This window comes from Lottia gigantea (assembly GCF_000327385.1).
Source record: "Lottia gigantea unplaced genomic scaffold LOTGIsca_13, whole genome shotgun sequence".
NCBI classification, from domain to species: domain Eukaryota; kingdom Metazoa; phylum Mollusca; class Gastropoda; family Lottiidae; genus Lottia; species Lottia gigantea.
The window spans coordinates 913,318-928,584 of record NW_008707425.1 but is presented as its reverse complement, the minus strand read 5'-3'; positions in this window follow the sequence as shown (position 1 = coordinate 928,584).

The window sequence follows — 15,267 nt, the reverse complement described above, 5'->3', positions numbered from 1 at the left end:
ACATCGGATAACAAGGTCAAGATGTCAACGCCATTTAACGCCATTTTAGTCTTAAAATTAATCTTCCACATGGCTGATATCTTTTTCTTTATCTTGTCAAATGCTACATTGATTGTAGTTACATTTGTATATCCTGTATCCAGTTGATGTGCTTTAAATATCAGGTGTCATGCTACCACAAGCAATAAGCAATAACTGCCGTCAGCTGTCTTGTTAACCTACTGGTTTATGTTTCACATTTACCATCCGTCCATAAAGCTAACCGCCAACGTCCTTCATCAGTGTGTACACTGTCTTCAGTGGCGAGTCAGATGCACAAACCAGCAAACTGCTGCAAAATGCTTTTACCTTTAGCATAAAGTCAATTTTAAATTAAACAAACCTTTTCTGAAATATTTTCACATCTGCACATCATACAAACTTGCAGGATTTTTTTACTTTAAACAGAAGTATTGCCCAATTTAAGCTTCTTAGCGATTAATTTGAACTCCACAGCAATAAGTAGACTCAATGTCGAGGGCAAACAAGATGAACCAAGAATATCTCGTACTCGCGTCACTCGGCTCAATGATAGAATGGCAAATTGGATACGACTGGTTTCTTGTAAATTAAAAAAATAATAAAAGTAAGCTTAACCAGTGACAGCAAAATGTAGTCTGTGGGTATCTTCATGACAAAGTCTTTAACACTACTTTTGAATCTCCGCCAATTGTTTTAGGAGAATACAATAGTATATGACGTGTCTGTCATCAATATAAAATGATACATACGTACTATGCTTAGGGTGCTGGGCGTGATTGATAGTATTCTGCCAATCGTCACGACAAGCGTGCTCAACCACGCTAGCTGTAATGTCGAAAGCTATGTTCCGCAAGGCGCCTCCGTATTATTTTATCATAAATTGAGGTCAAAAATTCACTCTTGCTGAGTTGCCCCTGAAGAGTTTAACTTGAACGAAACCGGTCTTGCCGTACACACCACAAGAAGGGGTGTCCTAAAGGAGACTTATTTTTCTTTCAAGAAAGTAAAAAAAAGTCAACAGAAAAAATAACCGATACTCAATTACTATAAAATGAATTTTGTCCAAATTCAAATGCAACTGATTTCCATGATGAGTTATTTGGAGTTCGTAATATTGAAAAAGAGGGCAGTTGAACCAGAGATCTCTTCTTAATGGATGTAAAAACACTTTTCTTTTAAATCTTTGTTTTATGTGGTAAGGAATGTTGAAAATATATATAAAGCAAATGTTAATAATGTAGTTTATGATATTGGGAAATATTTTGGTCTAGTAAAATACAATATAAGTATGTTATTGTAATATTTTCTATAGAAGGTTGCTAATCTACAATATAACCCTCTAGTCACGTCATACTATTGTTCTAGCGAGATTTTATATCTCATAGAGTCACTTTCATATACAATTTTGGAGTCCAAAATGCCATGAAATATATATATATATATATAAATATAAATTAACAAAATAACACCAAGATGTTATTTTGTTATTTACTTTATTATTTACTTAATTTATATACTACTGTGCATCAGAAACAATCTACTATACTATATATAAGTAACTAGGGTTGTCATCAATTATTGGTAAAATGAAAAACTTTTAATCGAGAGAACAATTTTAACTTTCAACAATATATAGTCTTATCTCAATGGTCAGCTGAATTGAATACGTTTGTAAATACGAGTTTAGATTTGGTATAATGAGAACCAACTCTTTGTCTACATCACCACTCCAACCCTCAAATGGCAACACCTAGTAAGTCACTTATAGTTTGCAGATAATTGCAACGGACGAACACAGTGGCATGGGACAAACATCAAGACATCAACGGAAGTCACAAGATGATGACAAATATTATGATATAATTAGATTTGTTAATCCTGTTCAAAGACGTGGCATACTTTTCTCACATGCCTAGATTTTCCGATATTGGATTGTAAACTGAAACACTTGTATACAATGTAAGTAAATGTAAATACATGTCGTGATTTTTGTAATCACAACATGCCAGATCAGATCACTTTACTGACACGTTTAAAACTCAGAAACAATGTCGATCACGGAACTCAGTCTGGCGTTTTCTTTAGGCTTATGACCTCATTGAATTATAAACATTTTGACTATTTATTCGATCTTACAGTGATATATTCGTCATTTTCGAGAGTAAGTCATAAATTGATTTCAAATAACGGGAATTGTTCCGCTAAACTAATCAGTCATAATACCGTCGAAACTTTTGCCTTTCTATCCATGTGTATCCGTAATGATCCATTTTTGAAAGTCGTCTTTTAAGAGATCCATTTCGAAGAATGATTTAAGACATGATAAATCAGCGACGTGAATGGTATTTTCTCCTAAAGCCATCTTTTGGAAATCCCAATTTTCAGCATTGTAATAAGCTTGTAAACAAAATATATAAAAAGTGAATTGTGTAGTTAAAGGTGTGTTCCGCTTTTACGTAATGTTTTTGAATTTTTTTTATGTTTAAAAATTAAAGTTTGGATTTTTCAGTTACAGCGTTAAAGGGAACATTTTTCTGGCTTTTGATGTATAGTTTTCACAAATTTGAGCAAAATATTTATTTGACCTGCAAAGAAAGTGGAATGTAAGGGACTATGTGATTTTTGGACAGATCCAATACTTCTGAAGACTATTTACATAAATGCAAAAACTAAAATCAACCCCCGAAAATGAAAAACCATTGCTTTAAAAGTAAAATAGGCTAACATAGTATCACGACAAATACCGAACAATACTCAAATTACTTACCACTGAAAATGTCATACGAAGGTCATGATAAATGTACTCATCAATGTTTAACGTGAACCATTAGAATACTTAATTAGGATCTTAATCAATTTCCTAGATTAAAACATGATAATCATCCCAATTCGTTTAACTAGAAGCCGCCTTATTGACGTCAAGATTTACTTCTCGAGGGGTTGTCACATTCGTTCTGCCCACTTTGTGATAATTACCGACTTTGGTTTGTGAAAATCGAACCGATACGAAATCTTGATAATAAGCCCACAAAAAGTCGATGTCTCGCAAACTGGAATCTCAATCGGTCACGAGACAGCTGCAACGTCATTTGAATGAGGCACAAACGGTTATTAGTCGTTGAAATCCATCATAATCACCCCTGCAGACTATATTATTATATATCTCATGATAAATATATTTTGTATTGAAAGTTAGGCAAACCTTGTGTCAGCTAAGTCCTCAAAATAAACCTCTGGTCGAAGTTGTTGGTAATGGAAATAAATTACTGTTAGCAAATATTATGTGATCCTTCGCAGGCATGTAACCATTAATGTGAAAATTTAACACTTGTTAGGCGATCACATATAATTTTGAAAACACAAAAGTTCACAAATGGTGTACAATGTACCCTCATTTAAATGTATGAATAATGAATTGACGAGGACTCATCGTATCGTAGTAGTAATGTTAAAAATTCTTACAGAATATCTGGTTTGCTAATGAGAATGAGAATTTAATTCAAATTTTTCGACTCGATTTCTTTGAATGGGGTGAACTGCCTTAGTGAAACAAATAGGATATACTTGCAATTCATAAGATGCATCGTGTGATCTCTTATCACTAGTTGATTCTAATATATACATGAAAATTGGAAAAGGCCGCGACATTTACATTCCTTCTTTACCAACACCAAATATTTTATTCTTCAGTGGGCTGAATCTCACCTTCATCAATATCGGCAACGGAAACGGGTGACATAAGTGGTCTAAATAGGTCGTATCACGTCTCCCATACTACTTAAACAGATCCAAAAATGGAATCTAAAGAAGACTACCTAACCGGTCTAGAGACTTTACTTCAAGTAAATTCAAGAGTTGCCAGCAACACATTTCCTGTGAGGTAACTTGAGTCAGCTATTCTAGGATTATGTAAAGTATTCAAGTTTTCTTCAGACAAATCGATGCCAAGAACGTATCAATTAGAATGATTTATTCTAAAAGCATGTTTTGTATTCCCTTGGCCAGTTTTAATTCAGATGTTCTCAGATTATAAATAGAACAGAAAGAACTTCTAACAGATTCAACGTCATGTGTCAAAAACGATGATTTTGCACTGAGTACCACGTACTTGAACAACCTAAACTAGTGAATCTTTTACAATTGTGTATATTTCCAGTTTTAATACCCATATCGAGACAAGGAAGTTGTAAATGTCAACCTAGAAATGGCTTTAGCGTCTTTCGCCAGTTAAAATATTTGTTCTGAAAAAGAAACTGCTGGAATACATCATTTGGAAATGTATTTACAGATAGCTTATTAGCGTCAGTTCAACTCTGTGTTCTCCAACATAATAGAATTAGGTGTTTGTATCAGTAAGATCTAGTTAAAGCTAAATAGACATGACAGCGTTCTGTCTTGACAGAGGTTAAGTGAGGTTTATGATGATATAGACTGGTTGGGTTGTTCAATAATTCAGATGGCCAAACAGTGCTCACAAACATTGGTGCTGTCACAGTAATTAAGGTTCCTAAAGTAAAATCATTATAAATTGCTTTAAAATTTTATAAAATTGGGTGATAAAAAGAATTTGATTATGTAGTTTAGTTTTAATGAAAAAATCTATTCAAATTTCACATATTAAAGTCGGTTTGCTATATCAGAATCTAAAAAGATAAAAGTTGCAATGGTGCCTTACATGTACAACAAAACGTATAAGGTTTGGTAAGTAATCATTTCATCTGAAACCACTTAATGAACCTGGACCTTCAATGCTGAACAGAACCATGTATTTTTTCGTTGGAAATAGATTAATCACATTATATTTCTAGAAATTAAGTGTCATCCATGCAAGTATTCACTGAAATCAGATCAGAAGAATACAATATCCGCATAGTATAGGGGATTATTATAATCACCACCAGTTACCATGTCGTCTTACTGTTGTTACCAACTTAAGCTTTCGTCTGAAGTAATGAATTACCAATATAAACTTCTTCCCTAACGGATATGTTAGTTCTTATCAGACAATTTAATTGCATATGATTGGCATTAGACGTAATTTGATGTCTACGTCTGACACGAGTTGACAGTAACAGTGACTTTAATTGACAAGCTGTTACTGTAAGTAATGAACGAGACTGAGTACTCTACCTGATTAGATATACGTTGATTAAGTGATTACGTTTTTAAGTCTTGAGAGACAGGTGTGAAGACTACATATTACTATTTGATAATCTGGTAAGATCTTACAAGTTATCTGTGGTCTCTTCCAATATTATATATCGTGAGCATCTACCAGTGGTAACACAGTTTGTCTTTACATGATATAATAGATACACATTTTCGTTTAAAACAATATTTCTTTATTGTCGATTTAGTGGTACAATGTACAAAATATATATATGCGATACAGAAAAAGTATAATGCTTATTCGAATCTGCCTCGCTGAGTAAAATACATACATACACAAATATATTTCATAAGGTACATAACTTAATACATGTAAACCAAAGTCTTTCTATATTATACTAATACTAATTAAATGGAGATTGTGGTAATAAATTAAAGAGAGTGATAAGAGAAAGAGATATAGACAAAAATAAGTGAGTGGTACCATGGGTCACCTAATAGACTTGAGCAATCTTAGAAAAGACTAAAATAATCAAGTGATCAAAAGAGACGCATCGTAAGCCGTTTTAGTGGCATCAAACTAGAGTTTGTATTGTATCAAACTTGTATTTATTAGTATCAAACTGACAGTAGTAATGTACGAAACTGGATGGTGAGTATCAAGCTAGTGGTTGTTTGGTTAGACTAGTAGTGGTATAGTATCAAACCAGCAGTTGTGTGGTGTTAGACTAGTAGAGGTATGTATCAAATGGTTGTATGGTGTCGGGTACACACATAGAAATTGTGTCTTTTCTATGGGAGCCTCCAAGCGGGTTTTTGAACTGTGCGTTATTTGTTATGTTTCTTGTATTTACTAGTTCAAGTCTTGGTTATTTAGTATGTAGATAGGCGGAAAGTGGGATATCAAGCAGCGCTTGAAGTGAGTTTAACAGTTGTGTGATTAATATTGAGAATATTATTTCTATAAAATAATGGCAAGGGGCTTGATTAGGAAGCAAGAAATTGTTTTGTTAAGTTTTTAAGAAAGGGAAATCTGACTTAACGTGCAAATCATGGAGACGGACCCCCAATTCTGTTGTCAAGGAGCCTATTATAGAAAAGAAAGTGTACTTCCTTCATTTTTATATTTCTATTTTTTCGTCTTTGGAATCGTGTCCTGGAACTAGTTTATTGATATTGAATGTGAAAAAATAATCGATGACGTCAATATTATCGATAAAAAATCTTTTTTGTTTCATTTTTAAAAAAGGATGATTTCATAACATTGACGTCACCGAATATTCTACACATTTCAGTAGTTTCGTTCAATTGTATGAAATGTAGTTATTCGTGTAATAACTCTTGCACACCTCAACGTATAGCACACAAGCGTATTTAGCCTCTAGAAAAAACTGAAATAAGTAACATTTGCTCGCAAACTTTTAATGAATTTAAGCGAACGTATGCTGCAAGCATGTTACTAGTGAATAGAACTTATACCAAGCCTATGAGTAGCGCATGTGCAGGGGGCTTCGCGGGTACTCATCATTCCAGAGGTAAACATCGACCCGTAAACATGCTTCCGAAAAAAGCCAAAAGTCAATAAGAGTTGCAGATACGTTAGACAGACATATGCTAGAAGTAAGTTGGAAGGTAGATAGCTGACGGGTTTCAAACGTATATCGACTTATGTGTAACGTTTCTATAACTTATGACAGCGTATGACTAACGTATGCATGCTCAAAACTTTTTGAGACGCTCAACGCATTCTAGCGTGTTAACGTACGCATATCTTTCCCTCAACTTATATCAGCGGATGCCAGCGTGTTTGAAAAAATTAGAATACGCTGCTATACGTTAAGGCGTTATAGGGTCAAGAGAAACTTCCCCTTCACACTATGTTTGATATTCAGTTGCTTTGTCAATCCAAACCTATGCTGTGATCCAGGTATATTTAAGCTTCTAGCGATAGCTAATATAGCACAACCGTAACACGGGTTCTGCCAAAAATTCGAACAGGATTGGTAACTAACACTGGGGTTTAAATCAGATTGGCTTTTACCACTTGCCTTTGATTATCGAATGGAAATTTTCGAAAGGAATTATATTTCTAAAAATATCTTCAATAATTGATAACACGCAACAAATATCAAGTTAGTAAAATATATTGGTTGGTTTCATCTTATTTGATATCATTTTTCATAAACAAATCATCAATTCTGACGCAGACTATTTTGTCATAATTGGAAAGAGCAATCATCGAAAGGCAGAGAATACAAATTAAAATGATAAAGTTTATGCTACGTTTACACTATGTTCTATGTAATATACCCCGGCCTACAAAGCTGCAGTGGCAAATATTTTGAGTTTAAAAGTCTTGCATGGCAAACAACCCCAATTTTCATGTCCTTGACCACAGTTTTTTTTTATAGTTATTCTACATTTTTTCTAAAAAGTAGGAATGTTATTATTAGTGACAAATTATACTTTGGTATTTAAGCCTTTATCAGTCATTATTGAATTCTCCTTATACATATTCATGAACATCAAATTGCTTCGTTCCACAATTAGTGTCACTAGAAGAACCACTGGTGCATTGGGCTTTTAAATTAGGCACTCTGTGGCATCAACAATGAGTCGAATTTATGAAAATTTCATTTTGAAATCATATGGTGAAAAAAACCTCACTAAATCTCTCTTAGCTCAATGCCATACTTGTCGCCATTTAATTTATCCACTTTATACATACATATATTACAGATGTCTCTGATATCTAAAAAAAAGATGAATCATTTCAAAATGAATTTTGGTATTGCCGAAGCTTGAAAAAAAAAACAAAAAAAAACAAGGGGATATTATGGTGTAACATATTTCTTTATGCTCAGACTCAACCCGTATCAGTGTAATTTGTATGGCGAATATAAAAAAACCGAATAAATTTCTCAATTTTAAATGGAGGTTGTTGATCACATTGGGTTGAAGCTGAAACAAAAGCAGGCTCTAATCCTGGATTGTCCCTCGACTTATTATCATCCATATTTCTACTGTCTTTTGAATTGTAAACTCGTCATCAAAAACTATTGAAATTTTCAGCGAATACTGTCACAATCCTACACCTAACGTTCACCTCCTTCATTAGCACAGCGTTCGTAAACATTTACTCTTGTCACATTTGTGTGATTCTCTTGCACTTACTTTGTAGTAACATCTGAACAAATTCAATTTCTTTTCGAAATTGCTTGCGAAACATCCAACTATCATTTCAATTCCATTATTATACATAGTGTCAAATTTCTTTTTACATTTCCTTGGTTTCATTCTATATTCTTTTGTAATTTGGAGATATCTAAATATACAAATCAATTACAGATATTATAACCCGAGGCCAATTATCGCTTAATTAAAGCATACTTTTATTGTATTTTGTTGTGTGGTATCATATACATGTACTCCATTTTTCGAGGTATGATGTGGCTCTTCAAGTTCTTCAAGTATGTAATTTTAAAAGATTGATATGATAACAGTTTTACATTGCAACGCTGGTTTTCACAGATTCGTTTGGAATTATTTAAATTTCATATAGCTCATGTATGAAATCTTTCACTAATTCAAAAGACATTTCAATTTAATTTAAATCTTGTAATTCGATATCCACTAAGAATTTTATCACGTTAAAAACATATTTGTCGTCACATTCAGAATTATCATTAGACTTTCAAACCTCGGTACATTTTATAGAAAGAAAGGCACCTTCTTGCATGTTACTGCCCTCGACAGAGGGTCTGCTGGACATCCCCTTTACATATTTTGAAAATTAGCCTTATTCATGGGCTCCCCGGTGCATTTTTTGGAAGATTGGGAATGGTCAAACAATAGGAGTGTAAAGGCATAAAATCCGTTTTTTACTCCTCTATCATCATATAACATGAGAAGAGGCAATATAAGTCCTTATTTTTAAGAATTTTTGATAAACTTGCTGCCATTTCGCGCGCATTGAGTTTGTTTAAAGCTTCGCTATGAACTTCGCACTTAAGCAAGTGATTGAGACGCGATTAGATTATGGTTTTCCTCAACCACGTCTTCAACCTTCTCAGAACAATGAAGGAGCCCTCGGTGGTACATGAGCTCGCAGGACTGGTGGGATCAGTATCAACAACTGTTCCACTTGCGGAAACATTCGACGAACCTCTGGACTCACATTCTCCAGTTTAGACTCGATCAGAAATTTGAAAAAGGGTTGAGGGCGCCTTGCGACGAAATTATGCTAACGATAAGATTCCCTACGTGTGCCGCTTTGTGACCCCTCTCTGTGAGTGGAGATGGGTCCCACCGTGATCTGCGCCCATGGTACTGAATGTAGGAGATAACCTAAGCATGGATAGAAAACGATCTCCGTGAGAATCCGGATTTAAATAGAATGTCATGTAATTACAAATAAAAGTGTTGGGAATAGGAAAACATGGTACTTAACATGACATAAGATCCTACCCACTTGTCATTTAGAAACATTGATTTTCCATTGAAGTCTTTCTTCAACTCAGACCAGATTCTCAAATCAAGACTAGTTGAATTTCTTAAGGTTATGGCATCATTTGATTAGAACCAATTAAATTAAGATCACATAAAGACCCAGGAAACGTTCTGCGGGGGATAATTACTAAAGTTGAACCAAGATTCGACTGCGATTCACAAAGGGAGATTTTTATGTCTCTTAAGTACGTAACATAATACGTTTTAAATTTTTGTATTGAACCAATTCTTGTATCCTGTATGTTATAACATTAACTGGACTTACAATTATGGTTAATTGATTAGGAATAGAAAAGTATTTGGATAATATTGATGAAAAGAATTTAGATATTTCGTAAACTTTATGCCACTGATCAATTGTAAAACTCATAGATTTGGGCGTAGAAGATCACAACTGTTGGCTGTTGATGTGCTCAAACCTGACCGATGCTTCCATACAAACAAGATACCAGTGATTGCTAGAAATGGATTTTGATTCAGAATATTTTTATCTAAATTTGTTACTCAATCCGTGGCTAAATTCGATAGTGTTAGCAACCTCTGCTAAATCGTCGACAACCTTTCTAGAATGTAGCCCACTGGCCAATTCATTTGACCCAGTGTGTAATAAAGTTCTATCCCGACCCACGAAGCAGTGACTAGATTTAAGCAGTTGACTATTTTGATCAGAATTTTCTTAGAATCTCCAATAAATCCCAACAACTGGTTGAATAGAGGTTTGTCCGAGACGTTTGCGGTCATAATAAAGTTATCTTGTAAAAACTAAACTTTATCAACAAAAATTACGCCTGAGCAACTAAAAACAGATGAAAAGGGGAATTTTCACAATTAGCATTTTCATTTTTAAAAAATACCAATGACTATAGCAAATTGACTATAATAGGTCCAAATGTTCACCTACAGGTGGCTATAATTGGCTATAATTGCAGCTATCCCTTCTGTTATAAAGACCATCTTAAATCAAAACGTTTCTACATAAAATCATTTTATCGTCAGTTTATATCATGGAAGATCATTATTAATTAGTTCGATCTCTTGTGGTACTTTACTTGTGTTATTAGCATCAGTTTCATGTAGCTTTTAATACATGTTATAATGTATTATTTATTTTCATCTCAAACTATTGTTTCGTTACCAATGCGGATGATCACCCAACACGACAGTTTATTTTCACAGATCAATTAGTCTCACCTGAACATAGCCAGTTTTTGCCTTTGGGAATATTCGAGAATATTTATCTAGCTTCGTCTGACCCTTAATTACATTTTGTTTACCTAGTAGTCTAGATACTATATAACATTTTTGTTTTATCTAAGCACGGAATTACGTAATAATCTGAATTCGGGCAATGGCGGTACGATTCTTCCAAATGTACAGGTATAGGATGAAACAAATAATTCATTGAGAAATTGGAACCAGTGGTCTGGAGTATATCTTTTATTCTAATCTGAAAAAAGATAAAATAATTACGGTTAGTTTGTAACTAATTGACTAACTAACTAACTAATTGTCTTTAGTTTGCTATGAACAAGGTTCTGTTTTTTTTTGTGAAAATATTGGACAATCATGGGGAATGGTCAAAGCGATAATACCTCGCGTCCCCAGTCTACCATGAAAAGGTTTGCTTATGAAAGGGCGAAAAGTTTGCCAATAGCTGTCTCCGAGGTTTGCAGATACGTTTTCCCATTGAATGGAAAGTCATTGCGACTGGGGCAGAGCTCTAGGATTTGATCGGGCCACCATTAGCCAAACAGTATTATCGATTTCAGAGTACATAGACGACACATCAAAATTGGAGTTGGTGGAACGTGAAGGTTTTGGATTTTATTGGCAAATAAGTTTTGTCCTTAAGGTAGGCTCGATGTAGTCATGCAAGTGGTAGTAAGAAGTGGTCAATGTATTCTGACACTGCTTATGACTCACTACCACAGTCCGATATAATAGGACAACTTTTAGGGATCCTTTTGGGGATAAACCGATTCTTATAGATCTTAGGTTAAATGTTCAATTGTCCCTCGCAACAATCAAGTTTGGCAGAGAGGTAGCCTTATTGTTTTCGTGATTATTTGCCTTGACTATATTACCAAGAATTGGGTTGATGATAGAAGTAATTTATTTGAAAATCGGCTTATGCAATATAGTGTAATACTAAGGACTATTCACTTGATTCTCTACTTCTGAACTACTTCTGAAATATAATCATCCGGATTCAAATTGACACGACATGAACTTTTGTCATTATGTAACAATGTCATCGTCTTATTCAGAGCTTCATGACAGATAAATTGAAACTCGCACCAACCATTGAATGACGGGAAGTTTAGAATTATTTACAAGTATCTAATACTCTCAGTGAGGAATATCAACGGGAAAGGCATTATCATTTATTATTTATGTAATCCAATTGCCTAGTTGTCTGTATTGTCTGACAAAATATTAATTAGAAGTTTTATCATGATATAACCTTACTCTCAAATACCAGAAGAGGTTTCTAGCGAAATGGTTTTTCTAATAATTATGTATAAAGTCTTTGAATGGCATTTAGCAATTGTGAGTACGATATATAGACACGTCGAAACGTTGCATAAAACTTTAACCACTGATTGTTGTTCCATAAAGCTGTGTAGCATATGTATTCGGAAAAGAGTTCTGGTAGATTGTTCTTTTTGAGCCATTCTGCAGTTGAATATTCCCACCACGTCGTTTATTTTTTAAATTAATGCCAAGATTTAAGTAGTCTACACGCATAGATGAAGTCAAAGTAAAACCGATTATTGTTATTAAAATATATATATAAATTAACGCTTTTGACAGACAATCTGTCAAATATAATCACAAAAGGTAAACTTTTATATATATAGATATATAAATCTGTTTCGCGATATAATTGTCTAAAAATATGTGTTAAGCGTAAGTAATAATAATAATAATTGGTTTATTAAATTCGTGTCACAAATCATTACAATATTTAAACAACATAAACAGGATTTTACTGACATGTAAAAATATATAACATAGAATAAATACATAAATAAGATCACATTAAAAACGACAAATAAAGAGTTAAATAAAAGTAATTACATTACAATACATTAATGAAATAAGATAAATAAGTATCTATATGTACAGTATATTTTGATGTCAAAATATAAACATAAAAAGGCTTGGGTCAAATATACCTTGGTTAATGGTTAATATAAAATCATGGGATACATTCACAAAGTTTAAAACATAAATATCAAGCCATAATAACATTAAAATCTAAATAACAGTTATTAATTATAAAAAGTTGATCAAGCTGTATTGTTCAGGTATTTTCCTGGAATTTGTATATAAAATGTAGTCATCATAAAATTAAACTGATCACTTGAACTAAAAGAAATTAAAATTTAGATTACATTTAAAACTGGCAGTAAAAATTAATTCTCGAATATGATTATATGTTGGACATTCAAGGATTACATGATATTCATTTTCAATAGTTTGCATAGTACAGAATTTACATTTCCTATCTACAAGCGGTATTGGAGGTTTGGCATACCTTCCGGTTTCTAAAGCTATAGGCAAAGATCCACTTCGAAGTTGACATATCGCCTGTGATATCAAGGTATTTTACAGTCTGAAGTATGGTAAGTTCGTAACTTATTGTCATTTATCTGATTTCTATCATCATAAAGCTCTTTGTACTCCATCCGATTGGTTAAATTCTTAAATACTTTTATTATACGTTTAATAGACCATTTTAAATTGAAAACTATTTCACTTATATTAACAGACTTGATTATTCCTAAAATACGATGATACCAACTTTGTTTCACTCTTGTCAATGATGACCAATATTTAACAAGATGAAACAGATGCCTATCCTTATCATTTCTGTACAATTTATTACCTAATCGGATACACTGCATTTTTTGCCAAGGTAGAATTTCACTGCTTTATTCTGTAAGGTATGTATGCATGAGTACGACTTTGTACCCCAAATGCCAGCACAGTTATACAGCATTGATTCTACCAAGGGCTTGTATAATTTATTAAACACATTATACCTCATACCCCCAGTCAATTTAAACACAGTGCGCTTAGCGCACGACTTGCCGAGTTAAACAGTTCCTTGGTTCCTTTTTTCAAATCAAGAAATTCATCTATCCATAAACCTAAGTATTTATACGCATCTGCGTATTCAGTATTAGTTTTACCGCAAACAAATTTGCAGGTTAACTGAGGAACGGTGGTATACCGATATACAACAATTTTTGTTATGTTGCTAGAGTTCAAATTTAGTTGCCATTTTTTACACCAATTATTGAGTACGTGCAACAATTTATTAAGTGAGCAATCATCTGTATACATCACAGCAAAGATATTCATGTCTCCAATTTGAATCACGCACTTAAGTTGTTGCAATTCCTCAAATAAATCATTAATATACATTGCAAAAAGAGTAGGTGATATAATACAACCCTGTTTTATCCCTGATGGTGTGAGTTACCGTTTATCTTAACAGCACATGTATACAGCTTGTGAGGCATTGAGAAATTTTTAAGACACAATTTTTCGCAACTTATGCCATAATTTATTTCTCTGGGTTCCACCAAAAGCACGTCTAAAATCCGCATAGCAGATGAAAGTGGACTTCCGCTTGACTTTCCTATCATTTATTATGTTATAAAGGGAAAATATATGGTTTTCTTTCTAAAACAGTTCTGAAAGTCTGATAGTAAATCATTCCGTTCGAGCCACTTTGAAAGTCTTTTGTTTAGTACATGACAATACACCTAACTCGGAACAGAAACAAGTGTAATTTGAGGTATCTAAGTTATCTGCACTTCCTGGCTTGAATATTGGATGAAGTATAACATTTCTGGTCCATTGTTTCGGCAGATCTCCAAGATCGAAGCACTCCACACACAGTTCCGTTTTTCAGCAGAAATGTCATCAAAGCCATTCGCCTTTTTTAGTTTCAAAGCCTGTATTACACCTTATTTCCCCAATTGTTATTTCAGAGTCTAAAATTAAGTATGTACTTACAGCGTTTATGTCAATATTGATAAACACATCTTCATTATCAGCATTTTGCACTTTCCAGATATTCAATATCCTTCCGTCCTTGACGGTAGTGAGAGTGTTCTATCATTCACGATTGTAATTTTACCAATTGTTTTCTAGAATATTTCACTCCCAGATTCGTATAGTTCTTCTAATTTTAACAGCTTTTTCTGTTGAAATTCGCGCTTACTTCTTTTTTAGTATATCAGTATTTATCATATCTGTCTGCAATATGTCGCTTTTAAGGCACTTACTCTGCAATGGTATGTTTCTTTAAGCCATTCCAGTTCACTAACTCTCACTTTTCTCCATAATGCTGATAATTCATCTGCCCAAAATGGTTTATATTTTGATTTGGTAGCATTTGGTTTAGGCTCATAAGTTACTACAATCTCCCTACTCTTAACACGTAAAATCATTTCATCGATGATGTCTTGAAATGAATTGTAAGCATTTTGAACATTTGAGTCTCGTTCTTTCCATTTTAGATATTTTATCAGTGAATTGCGCAATTGCATCACTATTTATCATGAAATCTGTTATAGTTTTAATATCATACTTTCAAATAGTCTTCCTTGT